The sequence below is a fragment of the Suricata suricatta genome, chromosome 8 (genome assembly GCF_006229205.1).
Source record: "Suricata suricatta isolate VVHF042 chromosome 8, meerkat_22Aug2017_6uvM2_HiC, whole genome shotgun sequence".
NCBI classification, from domain to species: Eukaryota; Metazoa; Chordata; class Mammalia; order Carnivora; family Herpestidae; genus Suricata; species Suricata suricatta.
In genome coordinates this window covers 49,466,591-49,478,777 of record NC_043707.1, presented here as the reverse complement: position 1 = coordinate 49,478,777, position 12,187 = coordinate 49,466,591, and the positions used below count along the sequence as shown (strand labels likewise).

Sequence of the window (12,187 nt, the reverse complement as noted above, 5' to 3'; positions counted from 1 at the left end):
CCCAGACAATGCAGGCAGCATGGGAGATGATGGCTCCGCCTTCACCCAGAGGGGTTGCTTCCATCTAACCATTTGATATTTATTAAGCATGCACTGTATACCAGGCCCCAAGGTGGGTGCTGTGTTCATAGGAGTCCCACTCTGGATTTGGCTCAGACAAAAATCACACACTAGACAAGGATTAGACAAAAACCACCATACCGTCCCTTCTAATTCTAGGAAGCATCCCAGACTCTCCATTGCAAGGAAGGCCTCCATTGCATACTCAGGTCTTCTGTGGTACACAGGAGAGGGTCAGATCTGAAGAAAGCTGCCCCACTACTTTTCTTCCTTCCAGTTTTTTCTAATTGTACCCCCATTATATGGCAAAGTAGCTTGCTCAAGAATAGCAATGAATATGGAAAAAATATATATAACATATATATAATAACCCAAGTTCTTTTATTTAGCCTTGATTAAATGGCAACTAATGAAAAAAAATTAAGTAAAGAAGCTATTGATACAAGTGCTTTGTGGATGGAAAGCCTTGTAGTTTTGAGGGCCTGTGCTTACATGAAAAAGGTTAGAGAATGTTTACACAGCAGGTACAGAATTTAGGTTAAATCCATACTTCTTCTGCATCTTGTCACTAGAAAGTTGAGTTTCCATCTAAGCCTCTTTATGAAAAAAGACGACGAACTTTTTCCATAACCTTGAATGGCTTGAGTCTTTAGGATGGTTGACGCATCATCGTGAGCCCATTAAAGTTGGCGGAAAGAGACAACGTGTTGCAACGTTTGCTGTAGAAAATTGTTCACTTAAAGTCACTAAGCCGTGTTTATCAAAGGAGGTTGACTTTTCTTGCCAGCCTCACTATAGTTAACCCACCGACGATGACCTCACTGGTCTTATTATAATTCAACCAGTGAAAAAGACTCAGCAGAGCCTCTCAAAATTAAAAACTTGACTGAAGGCATTACCTTCTGCAAAAAAAGGGGGTGCAGGGGGATGGTATTTTGAAAGTAAAATAAACAAGTGGTTCCAACAGATTAACTTGAAACCAGCATTCAGAATCTGAATTTTCCACAACAGGGGAATTCTCGTGTGGGGAGGCTTAATGAGACTCTGCCTGAAGATCTTTTCCCTCTCTAATGCCAACACATGAGCATCTCTTCAGGTCACCACAGGAGGCTCAGCCACTGCTCAGTCCTCTTTCCCTCTGAGTCAGAAGCAAATATAGAGAGTGCATCTTCTCCATCAGCCACTGGCCAGAGTCCTCCCTACCCTCCCTGCAGCTTCATGGGAGGACACTGGGAAGGCTGCCTGGGGAGCTCAGGAGGACTCCAGCTGTGCCCCCCTAACCCTCACCCAGAGCCTCCCTGAGCCAGAGACCTGTCACTGGAGAAGCAACTTGCTTTTTAATGCATCTTCTCCTCCCAATCAGGATCAGAGAAGTGGAGCTGTCTGTTAATGAGAGCTTTTGAGGTTAGACACAAACATTAAGGGAATGACAGGTGGAAAAAGACAGATATGGCATCTTGCCATGTGTCCATTGGGGGAGCTGGCTAGATGGCCACAGAAGAGCTGGCAGAAAACCACGTGGTAGTATCCATCCCGGCCTCCCAGGTCAGGCATGTCCACACTGGAAGGGGTGGCTGTCCTCCTCAACACACCCTGCACACATCTCAAGAAGCAGGTCCTAGATGCTAGCCAAAGGTATGGCTTGTGCAGCTCCCGGACAAGACTCACAGTGGGGCTAGGTTTGGAATGACTAATTGCTCAACTGAAAATAGTTGAAACTGTTCTCAACTTCTAGGCTAAGGTAAACTGAGGCCCAGACAGGTACTGAAGAACTATTGAATCTTCACAGACTCTCAAGCACTGAAGGACACCCAGACACCCGCAGGGACATCAGCCACCCTCCCTCCCCACAGTGAGAACAGTCAACTCAAGATGAAAACCTCCAGGGAGCCAGCGTCTACCTCCTTCCCCTTGTCCTTCCCTTCCTTTCCCTGTTTGGCCTTCGCAGCTTCTTCTTTCTCTTTCCTCACCCTTTCTCCCCTTCCTTCTCCCAACACCCACACTTCCCCAATCCCATTCCTTTTCCTGGCAGCCTCTACCTGCTGACCCTGGCATCCTCTATCTGTTGACCTTAGGCCTCACATGCTCACAGAAAATTGTTTCTCGCAAACTCGGGAGACAGACATGCTAATGAAAAGGGTCAACACCATAAGAATCCCTAGCACAGAACTAGGGGGTCGCTTTCCTCAGCCTAACCTGGAAGACAGGACTATAGTCTATCCTGCTGGGAAGACTGCAAAGGGCAGTGTCAAGGACACAGTCTCTAAGTCAGAGAGACTGGGGTTCATATGCTGACTCTAACAATTTCTAGCTGTGTGATCCTAGGCAGGTTACTCTACCTCCCAGTGCCTCAGTTTCTTCATCTATAAGAGCGGGAACATTAATACCTACCTCAGAGCTGTTGTAAGGATTCAAAGAAGTAATGTTGATTAAGTATCTGCCCCATGACTGGTGATCAATAAAGTGAGTCCCATCCCTTTTCCTTCCCTCTCCGTTCTGTAAGTCAGGAGTATGTCTCCTTGATTATTCATGGCTTTCTTGCAGAAGCAGCCCGGGAAACTGTCCAGACCCATCCGTAATCTACTTCACTACACCTTCCCAGATTGTAGAACAAGTCACCATCTGCAGAGTGTTCCATGTCTTCTATCAGGCCCCTGCTGGGCCAGGTCAGAAGACCACGGTTAAGAGTCAAGCAAGATCAGCCTCCGGGAGCAGCTATATATGAAGGGACCAGGGATCTGGGTGGCTTGTGTGGTCAACAAGGTCTCTGGGAATCTGTTGACAACTGATTCAGTTTCACCTCCCTTTATTAGCCCTGGAGTGCTCAGCCCTCCAGCAGCTGATGCTCAGACAGCTGGCCACAGGCTCACATGAGGGCCCCCTGTGCTGGCTACTGCCTCCCACAGTCTATTCTGAGATAGGCCTGCCCCTCTGAGCACAACAGTCAATCAAGACTCCCCTTCCTGCACGAATCTTACCCCCGGCACCCAAGCATACATACCTTTGTGCAGTAAGACCACTGGATATTTTCTAAGGGTCTCCCCTGGTCCCTCTCCATCCCTAAGAAGAGGCAGGACTTATATAAAGTCGGGGAGGAGGGGGAAGAAATCCATAGCTGTGCATTCAAAAGGTTTTCTAGAATAAAAGCCATGGTAATAGCCATAACATTAGTATAACACTTTGAAGTTATAACACTCAGAACTTTTGTCCATTTACACCCTGCCAAAAAGTATGCTAACTGCTATAATTAATGATCCAAAGTCTCTGTGGCTTTAACATAATAAAAGTGCTTCTTGTTCTTATTACCGTTCCATGCAGAGGCAGAAAGGAGGGGAAACTCCATCCTGCACAGACGCAGGAGGAAAAGCCTTCTTTCATCCGATGGCATTGTCATCCCCTAGAGCCTCCAAGTCCTACAGTTCTAGAATTCAGACAGGAAAGAGTATGTGAGATCATGTGGGAGGTTTCTATGGGCCCAGCCTGCACGTGGGAACATCCTTTCCACCCTCACTCAGGCCCAGATCTCAATCTACACGGTCCATATACTTCAAGGGAGGAAAGGAGCAATGGAGGAAAGGAGACAGGATTTGGTAAACAGCACACTGTCTTTGCTCTAAAACCAGAAGACAAGGAGTGTTTTTCTGCAGAGCAGGACATTAAGGCTCAGAATGGTTGACATGACCAATACCATGGTCAATAAGTGGACAGATCAGGATCTGAACTCAAGTCTTCTAGTTCCAGTCTGTTCCTCTTCTCCTCCTGTGGATACATCTTGCTGAGCAAGTCACAGAGACTTAAGTATATTCCAGGGGCTGCCCAAGCCACCTCCTTTTTCTCCTTACCTCCAGGTATTTGAAAAGCCAGAGAGACATTACCACATAACTCCTTCCCACTCACTCCTAACCAACCCTTCTCCTTCCACAACCCCAGAGTGGGATCAAGCCCTCCTCATTGAGCCCTTTCAAACTCAGCCATGACAATGAAGGCACTTAAGCTCACCTGTATTTTTGGCCCTGACTCAGGAAACATGGCCCTTGACTTGAAAGAGCTCACAGCCTAATGAGAGACAGGAATGCAGGAAACCGCCGTCATCAGACTTGATCAGACAACAGCAGAGGTCTTACAAATGCTGCAGGAACACAGAAGAGTGAGAGATTGATTTTCTCAGGCACTCAGAGGCAGCCACAGAGAGCAAGCAATGTTCATGCTGAGCCATGAGTCAGGAATATTCAGCAGACAAGGCGGATGAGGCAGGGAGGACAGAGAGGAACATGTGCACAGACACGAACAGGGAGAGGAGCTGTTTGGGCAAGTCCCCCATAGGAGGGAGGGAGAATCCCATTCTGGGAGATCTGGGATGTCAGATTCTGGGGCTCAGTAAGGTATTCTGTTGCAGATCTCCCCACACCTTCTTCTTCTAGAGTCCCAGGGAAGATGGGAGACCCTGAAAAAGGTCATGATCTGGAAAGGGCCCCAAGGTTTTTATGTAGTAAGACCAAAGGGCAGGGTTCCCATGTGGGCCTCAAGACTGTTATTTACCTAGTGTGCAATGAGCCATCACTTACACAATCCTTTGCTATTCAGAGGGTGTTACACATTTTCTCGTTGCACTCATCATTTTGCAGATGAGGAAAGCAAATCTCTGAAAAGTTCAGCCTCTCAGCTGGTAAGCAGCAGGACTAAAATGCAAGCCCAGATTCTGTGCTCTAAACCCAGGTATTTCTACCTGTGTCAATAAATGGGTCAGGGGTGCCATGGGGAGGGGCGCTGCAGGGCCTTTCTGGTGTACCTATCAGAGTCCTTTCTAAAATGAATGGAGGTGGAGGGGCACCTGAGTGGCTCAGTCAGATAAACCACCAACTTCAGCTCAGGTCATGACCTCACGGTTCATAAGTTCAAGCCCCTCATCTGGCCCCATGCTGCCAGTGCAGAGCCTGTTTGAGATTACTATTCTCTCCACTCTCTTTGTCCCTCCCTGACTTGTGTTTTCTCTCTTTCTAAATAAATAAATAAACTTTTTTTAAACATTTTTTTTTTTGAGACAGAGAGAGACAGAGAGTGAGCAAGGGAGGGGCAGAGAGAGGGAGACACAGAATCCTAAGCAGGTTCCAGGCTCTGAGCTGTCAGCACAGAGCCCAATACAGGGACTCGAACCCACATACACAAGATCATGACTTGAGCCAAAGTCAGACGCTCAACTGACTGAGCCATCCAGGTGCCCTGATAAATAAACTTAAAAATAAATAAACAAATAAATGAAATGAAAGGAAGTGAATAACTCAGCGCCAATTCTTTTTCCTTCCCATCCTCATACATAGAGTCAAGATCTAATTTTGAGAATCCATTCCTAGCAGATCCTAGTTCAATTCCCCAACCTACGGGATAAAGAGATTTCTACTGACTCTAGGTAGCCCCTACCTTCCCTGTCCCCCAAGTCATCTCTAATTCCTTCCAGGAATCCACTAGAAGACAAAATAAAGAGCAGAATCAGGGACAGAAAAGGCCAGATGCCAACACAGAAGAGAACACCATCTCTTTGTGCTCTGTAACCCTCACAAACCCACTGGGGACTTACACAGGAAGCATGGAGGCAGCACCACCTTGTCTGCAATGTCACCCTGCCTTCACATCCCCTCCTTCCCCCATGCCCAGGGCCCTTCATTTCTCTTTCTCCCTGTTCTTTCCCTCAGCCCAGAATTGGATCAAGAGAGCAAAGACTGATGTTGTTTTCAGTGAGATTCTCCGCAGGGATGCGTGCCTTCCAGAGTTGACAGGGGCTCCTTCCTTTTGTTGTAGGAAGAACACTGGCAAATGAGGGGGCCTGGTGCTCCTCCCAGGGGACCTGAAGACCAGCACCACAGAAGCTGCTAGTTACAGCTTGGGGCACAAATTCTTCAGAAGGGAGCAGATACCCAGGATCCTGGCTGCTTTCCACCTGTTGTCCACTTAAAGAAGCAGCCATATTTTCCAAATCGGAAAGTGGGCTATAGTCCACTCAAGGAATTTTTTTCTGAAGTATTACATTGGTTTATCTGCAAAGCCCTATAAAGGTATGCAGATTAAGTCACATGAAGCTACGCATTTACTGAGTCATATTTATTTAAAAGGATAATACATAAATGTAGGACTGTTCCTAAAATCCAGTGAGTAAGGCTGCCTTTAGTACAAGAGAACATAATTCCTTTGGTAATCTTTGCTCTCCTGCAATGGGTGGCAATGGACAAAACAAGAAAACGTGGTGTCCCCAAAACTGACAAAGGAGATTTGGGGACAGGTCTCTTCAGATAGCACCTGGTAGAGGAAGGGATATGGGGGCTCCTTAGGTGTGTTGGAAAATCCCACCTGCTCTGTGCCTCCATTATTGCATTTGTCACATTATATTGTGAAACACTTGTTTTTTATATTATCAGGGGCTTTTTTCATCTTAAACACCCCATGCCCAGTGTAATGCCTCAGAGGGACCTGATACATACATGTCAGGTGATTCATCTATGAATTGGGAGACTATATGTTGTGCCCACCAGGAAACCCATACTCTCTACACTTGTTATGGTCTGTGCTCTTATATTTACTTGTTTCCTTAATGTCAAAGTAAATTTCTTCCCAAAGTAATCTCTCTTGATTGAACCAGAGAGAGAAGGATTTGTTCATGCCTCCATTAGTGAAAGCAAGGTCAAGGTTCATTGTGAAGGGAGATGAAGACCTTGCATGAAGAAAATTGTCAAGCCTTAGGCAAAAACTCTTAAAGGAAACTGAGTTCAGAGGGTGCAACTAAGCCTCGGGCCATAGAACTTCTGAGGGTCATTCAACACAAAGGAGCCAGGAAACTAGTCTGAGTTGTTGGGAGGCACCTGCCAAAAAAGCAGACAGTTCATCCCAGAAGATCTAGCACAAACCTGCTAAGAATTTCCATCAAGAGTCCGTGGAACTTCAACACCAGGACCTGTGCGGCCAACCATGCTGTGGCATCATCTCCCGGGGTGTCTTCCAGGCAACGCAGGTGGAATGGAAGACCACTGTGGCCTTTTCATGACTGTAGGGACCCTCACATATTCTTTTCTGATTGTGCTTCCAAGGACAACACATCACATGCCTGTCCCCTGCTAGTCCCAGAGAGAGGGAGTCTGATGACCTTGTGGACATGAGGACTCTGCACAAATAAGGGAAAACAGCTGGCTTTGTTTAGTTCATTAATACAACCCTGTTCCATTTACAGGAACAAACGTCCCCCTCACCAGGGCGCTCAACTACAGTAGATGTATCAAGTGCTTCCCATACAGTGGACACAGCGGATACACCCATGTGGTAATTAGCTAGGCCACAATTCGGTAACAATGTCCAGGGATGGAAAACAAAAGAAGCTGGCTTCCTTCCCATGCAGAAGCATGCCTTCCTCCTCTAGCCCAGGGAAGGTGTTTTGGTCTTCCACCACTGTTCAGGGACCAAAGTGGTCAACTTCCACAGCAGCCTCCAAGGTCACCAGGATGTCACCATCTCTTTGGGCTTCGTCACCATTTGCAGAAAGTGTCAAAGTAGAAAGGAAGCAGCATGGAGGAGGCACTCTCCTCTCTGGGCCTGAAGGATACATTCCACTGGGAAGGACATGGTGTCTCCTAATTGCCACAAAGGCCGCGAGAAGCAGGGAGCTACCTTTCTAGACTTCCTCACCCCCAATCAGTTGGGTGAGTCAAGCACAAGGGGCCATGGTGGTGGGAAGTACCCTCCAGGATTCCTGGTGGGAGCCCTCTCCTGGCTGGTTCTTGGGCTCATCCTCCCCCTCATTGTGGTCACTGAGGCTCCTGCAAAGTGGGGTGTATCACCCATCCCACAGTCACTCCCTCACTGAGTCAACATATATTGATTATTCATATTATATACCAGGCATGGGGCTAGGTGCTGGGGACACAAGTCATAACCAGCTGATGTCTCCACAGAACTGACATTCTTGTGGGCTGGAGATGTGAAACCAAAGCCAACCAATCATTCAACATGATTTCCTAGAACAGTAAGAGTATGAAAGGAAAGAAAACACAGTCATGAGAATGAAAGTGTAGAGTCAGATGGCTACTTTAGATAGAGAAGTCAGGGAAGCCCTCTCTGAGCCCTAAGAGGAGAAGGGGAAGAGCAGCACAGACAGCAGAGAAGGTTTGGACCCAGCAGCAAGTTCCAAAGCCTGAAGCAGGAAAGGGCTTGTCAAGTCTTAGGACCAAGGGAAGGCCAGCATGGCTGGTGCACCACAGGAAGGGGGAGTGGCCTGAAAAGAGATGAGAGAAGTCCACGGGGTCATATTGCAAAGACTGAGCCACGGTAAGAGGTCACTGGATCACTCAGCTAATGTTTATCGAGTTCCAATGAGTCAAGAGACTGAAGATACTACAGTGAAGAAATAAATCCCTGCCAGGGCCCCTGGGTGGGTCAGTCAGTTGAGCATTCGGCTTCAGCTCAGGTCATGATCTTGCGGTTTGTGGGTTTGAGCCCCGCATCAAGCTCTGTGCTGACAGGTCAAAGCCTGGAGCCTGTCTTTGGATTCTGTGTCTCCCTCTCTCTCTGACCCTCCCCTGATCACGCTGTCTCTCTCTCTCTCTCTCAAAAATAAATAAAACATTAAAAACAAAAGAGAAAGAAAGAAGAAGGAAGGAGAAAGAAAGAAAGAAAGAAAGAAAGAAAGAAAGAAAGAAAGAAAGAAAGAAAAGAAAAGAAAAGAAAAGAAAAGAAAAGAAAAGAAAGAAAGAAACCCTTGTCTTCATGGAGCACACACGGGCCTGGGAGAGACAGAGTCAACAAGTAAATGAAGCAGGACATGAGAGGAGGTTGATGTGGCTGCTATTGTACATGGGACAGAAGGGCAAGGCCTCTGGTGACATGAGCAGGCCTGAAGGAGGTGTGTATCTGAGGGAACAGCATTCCAGAGAGCTCCTAGAATTGCCGGATAAAGTACAGGACGTCCAACTACATTTGAAATTCAGATAGGAGCGCCCGGGTGGCTCTGTCGGTTAAGCATCTGACTCTTGATTTCAGCTCAGATCATGATCTAATGGTTCATGGGTCAATGGCGCACCGATAGCATGGGAGCCTGATGGGAAATTCTCTCTTTCCACCCCTCTCCTGCCCTCTCTCTCTCCCTCCCTCTCAAAATAAATAAAATAAATTTTAAAAAAAGAAAAGAAATTTATATAAATACTGCACAGGGTGCACTTGTACTAAAAATGATTCGTTGTTTATCTGAAATTCAATGTTAGCTGGGCACCCTGTATTCTCAATTGCTAAGACTGGTGACCATGAGAGAGAAGGACCAGAAAGTGTGACGGCCCTGAGGCAGGAACATGCTTGCGTGTTCACAGCATGGCATGGAGGCTGCCGTGGGCGGTGAGGCTGGAGGGGGCAGAGGCCAGAGCACGCAGGGCCCCAGGGTCTGCGGCAAGCTCTCTGGATTTTCTTCTATGTGGACTGGAAGACCCCAGGAGGATTTTGAGCAGCTGTGTGAAGGACAGAAAGAGAAGACACAGCGTTGCTACCCTCCTCCTCCTGCCTCCAGAAGATTCAAATGAAGGAGGTCAAAGATCAAGGTTATTCCAGGTCCAAACGGTTCGCTGCACTATGCCTGCCACTGTGTAGCCACAGAGATGGGAACAGGGGAGTCTGAGGACCACTCCAGCTAGGACCCTCATTCCATGGGCAGGGATCCGGTGTGTCCTCTCCTGATTCCCTTTCTCTCATTCTTCTCAAGGTCTCGCCAATCAGTGTGGACTGGAGGGTTCGTCAGGATGTTCAGAGCTTGGACCGTCACTGTTTCCTCATCACTGCTCCATAGGGATGAGCACAATCCATGCTCCAGGCCCCCAGGCACAGCCCTGGAGCCTACAGGGAAGCTGTCATCCCACCACCTACCCCACTACTTCTTCCCGCCCAAGATGGAGCAGAGTCCTTCCTTGAAGAAATTGACCTAACTGCTCTTCTGTCTCTTTTCTTGACCTATCTGTTCTTCTGTCAAGTCTACACCATGAAAGTGGGGAAGAAGGGGCTGGGTTTCTTTGGGTCCCATCACTGCTATCGATCCTCTGTCCTGACGTTAGCAGTCCTGTGCCCACAGTCTGGGCTCCTGGTGCTCCAGTTGTCAGCTTTAATCATCAGCAAGAGTAAACACAGTCAGATACGGTTTCCAGGATGCTCTGTAAAGCTTCTCACACTGAGCTTGAAAAGGAACATTTTCTGGGATTGACTAGGGACACGTGACTCTACAAGCATCCAGAGTGCTGCCGAGAGGGGATAGGAAATTACCAGGACAGGAGGTGGGGTTGGTTCCCTTAAAGATGTGATGGAAAGAGGTTTCTTTATGACTTCTTAAGAAGAAGCTCTAGACCTCAGTTTCCAATAGCAGCAACTGATTCCAATTGGAGTGATTGAATGATCTTGTACAAGGAGTATTGATTCAGGAATTGACTCGAGAGTTATAGATCTATCTAGAAGACCTTCTCCAGTGATTTGTCTCTGTCCTTGGCTTTGTCCTATAAAACATCTACTTCAACAGTTTGAATAGAAATATGTTAAGTTTACAGAGTACCCAAAACACTGATGAACTAGGGGAAAAAACCTGAACTTGCTGGGTAACCTTGGGCAATCTGCTTACCCATTCTGAACCACAGTTTCTGCATCTGTAAAATAAATAAATCTTGCCCCGCTGGGTTGCTCTGGGGATGAAATGCAATGCCCTATGCAAAGTACCTATTCCAATGTTTGGCACAAAGAGCACTCACACCCATTGAGTAATAATTCCCTCCCCTCAGTTTTGTCATCTGTAAAATGGGAATGATAAAATTATAAATGTCATCAGAAACTGGAACCCAATTCACTTTGGAACGGAAGACTTAGTTCTTGGGTAAGTACCACAAGCTATGACAATAGACCAAAATCAAGAAAATGAACATTAATAACCCATGCAATTAAAAACTAATCATAGCACAGAGAATACGAGCTTGATAACAATTCCAATGAAAAAGACCCGGGAGTTTCAATTAGCCACAAGCTCAGTTTGAAACCAGAGTGGGACACATTTACTGTGAGAAGCTTATGCAATCATAGGTTACATAATAATAATAATTAACATATACTGAACACTTAACTTCGTCCCAAGTGATAGTCTAAGCATTGTTCTTTACTCCTTTAATGCCCTTAAGAACACTATGAACTGCTACATTTGTCACTAATTTATAGATGACAAAACTGAAGCAAAGAGAGGTTAAGTAAATTGTCTACAGTCACATTAATTTGTTAATAGCAAAGCTGGGGCAGAAATAGCAGAGCTGGGCACAGTTCGGACCACATCTGAAGTTACTGGGTTAGTTCTGGGTACCACGTCACAAACAACCACGTTGCCCCTGCCCTGATGCACGCCAGCCTTCAACTGGTGTGTGCATTGAGGTCGCGGGGGTGGGGGTGAGGGTGGGGGGAAGTCAGGGGTCACACAGCTTGGAATTAAGCCACCCACCCAGGCTCAGGCTCTAAAGGCAAAGCCATTACATTAAGGTAACCACGCTGTTCTCTAAGACCATCTCACTGCCTATCAGACAGACGATGGACTTCGTGCCTCGAGATAGGGCCTTGGATGCCCTCCGGCCACTGAATTGTTATCTTTCCTTCCCCCCACCCCCTTCCTCAGCTCATTCAACAAATCCCCACGTGTTCCTACTCCTGCCCTAAAAACTGCTTCAGAAGACTGAGGCAAGCTGGAAAATTCTTTGAAGTCTCATAACTTCAAAAAAATTCATGCAAATTTTGTACTCTCTTCCCTACTATATCTGGGTTTGTTTTAATGTAAAAATAATATTCTAAGTGACTTACCACTGAGTAAAATTGATGCTCCGGAGTGATCAACCGTGGTTTTCCTGCAGCTTTGTAGAAACCCTAGTGCACGGCCGCACGGCTCCAGTTCAGAAAGCTCAGAACTGCAGAGGCTTCTTTCCTAACATGGAACGATGTCCAGGGCACGTCATTAGGAGATAAAAGCAGGTTAGCAAACAGAATGCACGCTATGGCTGACGCTTGTGTGCTGCCCGGAAGGCTACGTCTACTCCAGCGTGTTAACGGAGGTCTTCTCTGAGCTGTAGGAACGTGGGCAATTGTTATTTTG

The 12,187-nt window shown here is 46.9% G+C and overlaps 2 long non-coding RNA genes across 2 annotated transcripts; one reads left to right on the top strand and one right to left on the bottom strand.

Moving 5' to 3' along the window:
- Positions 1-440: 440 nt before the first annotated feature.
- On the bottom strand, positions 441-3,437 carry LOC115297868. Its single transcript, XR_003911499.1, has 3 exons — positions 3,367-3,437; positions 3,062-3,120; positions 441-779 (listed from the first exon to the last, which is right to left on the bottom strand). It is a non-coding gene; the product is annotated as an uncharacterized LOC115297868 (long non-coding RNA).
- A 100-nt stretch (positions 3,438-3,537) lies between these two features.
- On the top strand, positions 3,538-10,012 carry LOC115300217. Its single transcript, XR_003912550.1, has 2 exons — positions 3,538-3,908; positions 9,788-10,012. It is a non-coding gene; the product is annotated as an uncharacterized LOC115300217 (long non-coding RNA).
- The last annotated feature ends 2,175 nt before the right edge of the window (positions 10,013-12,187 follow it).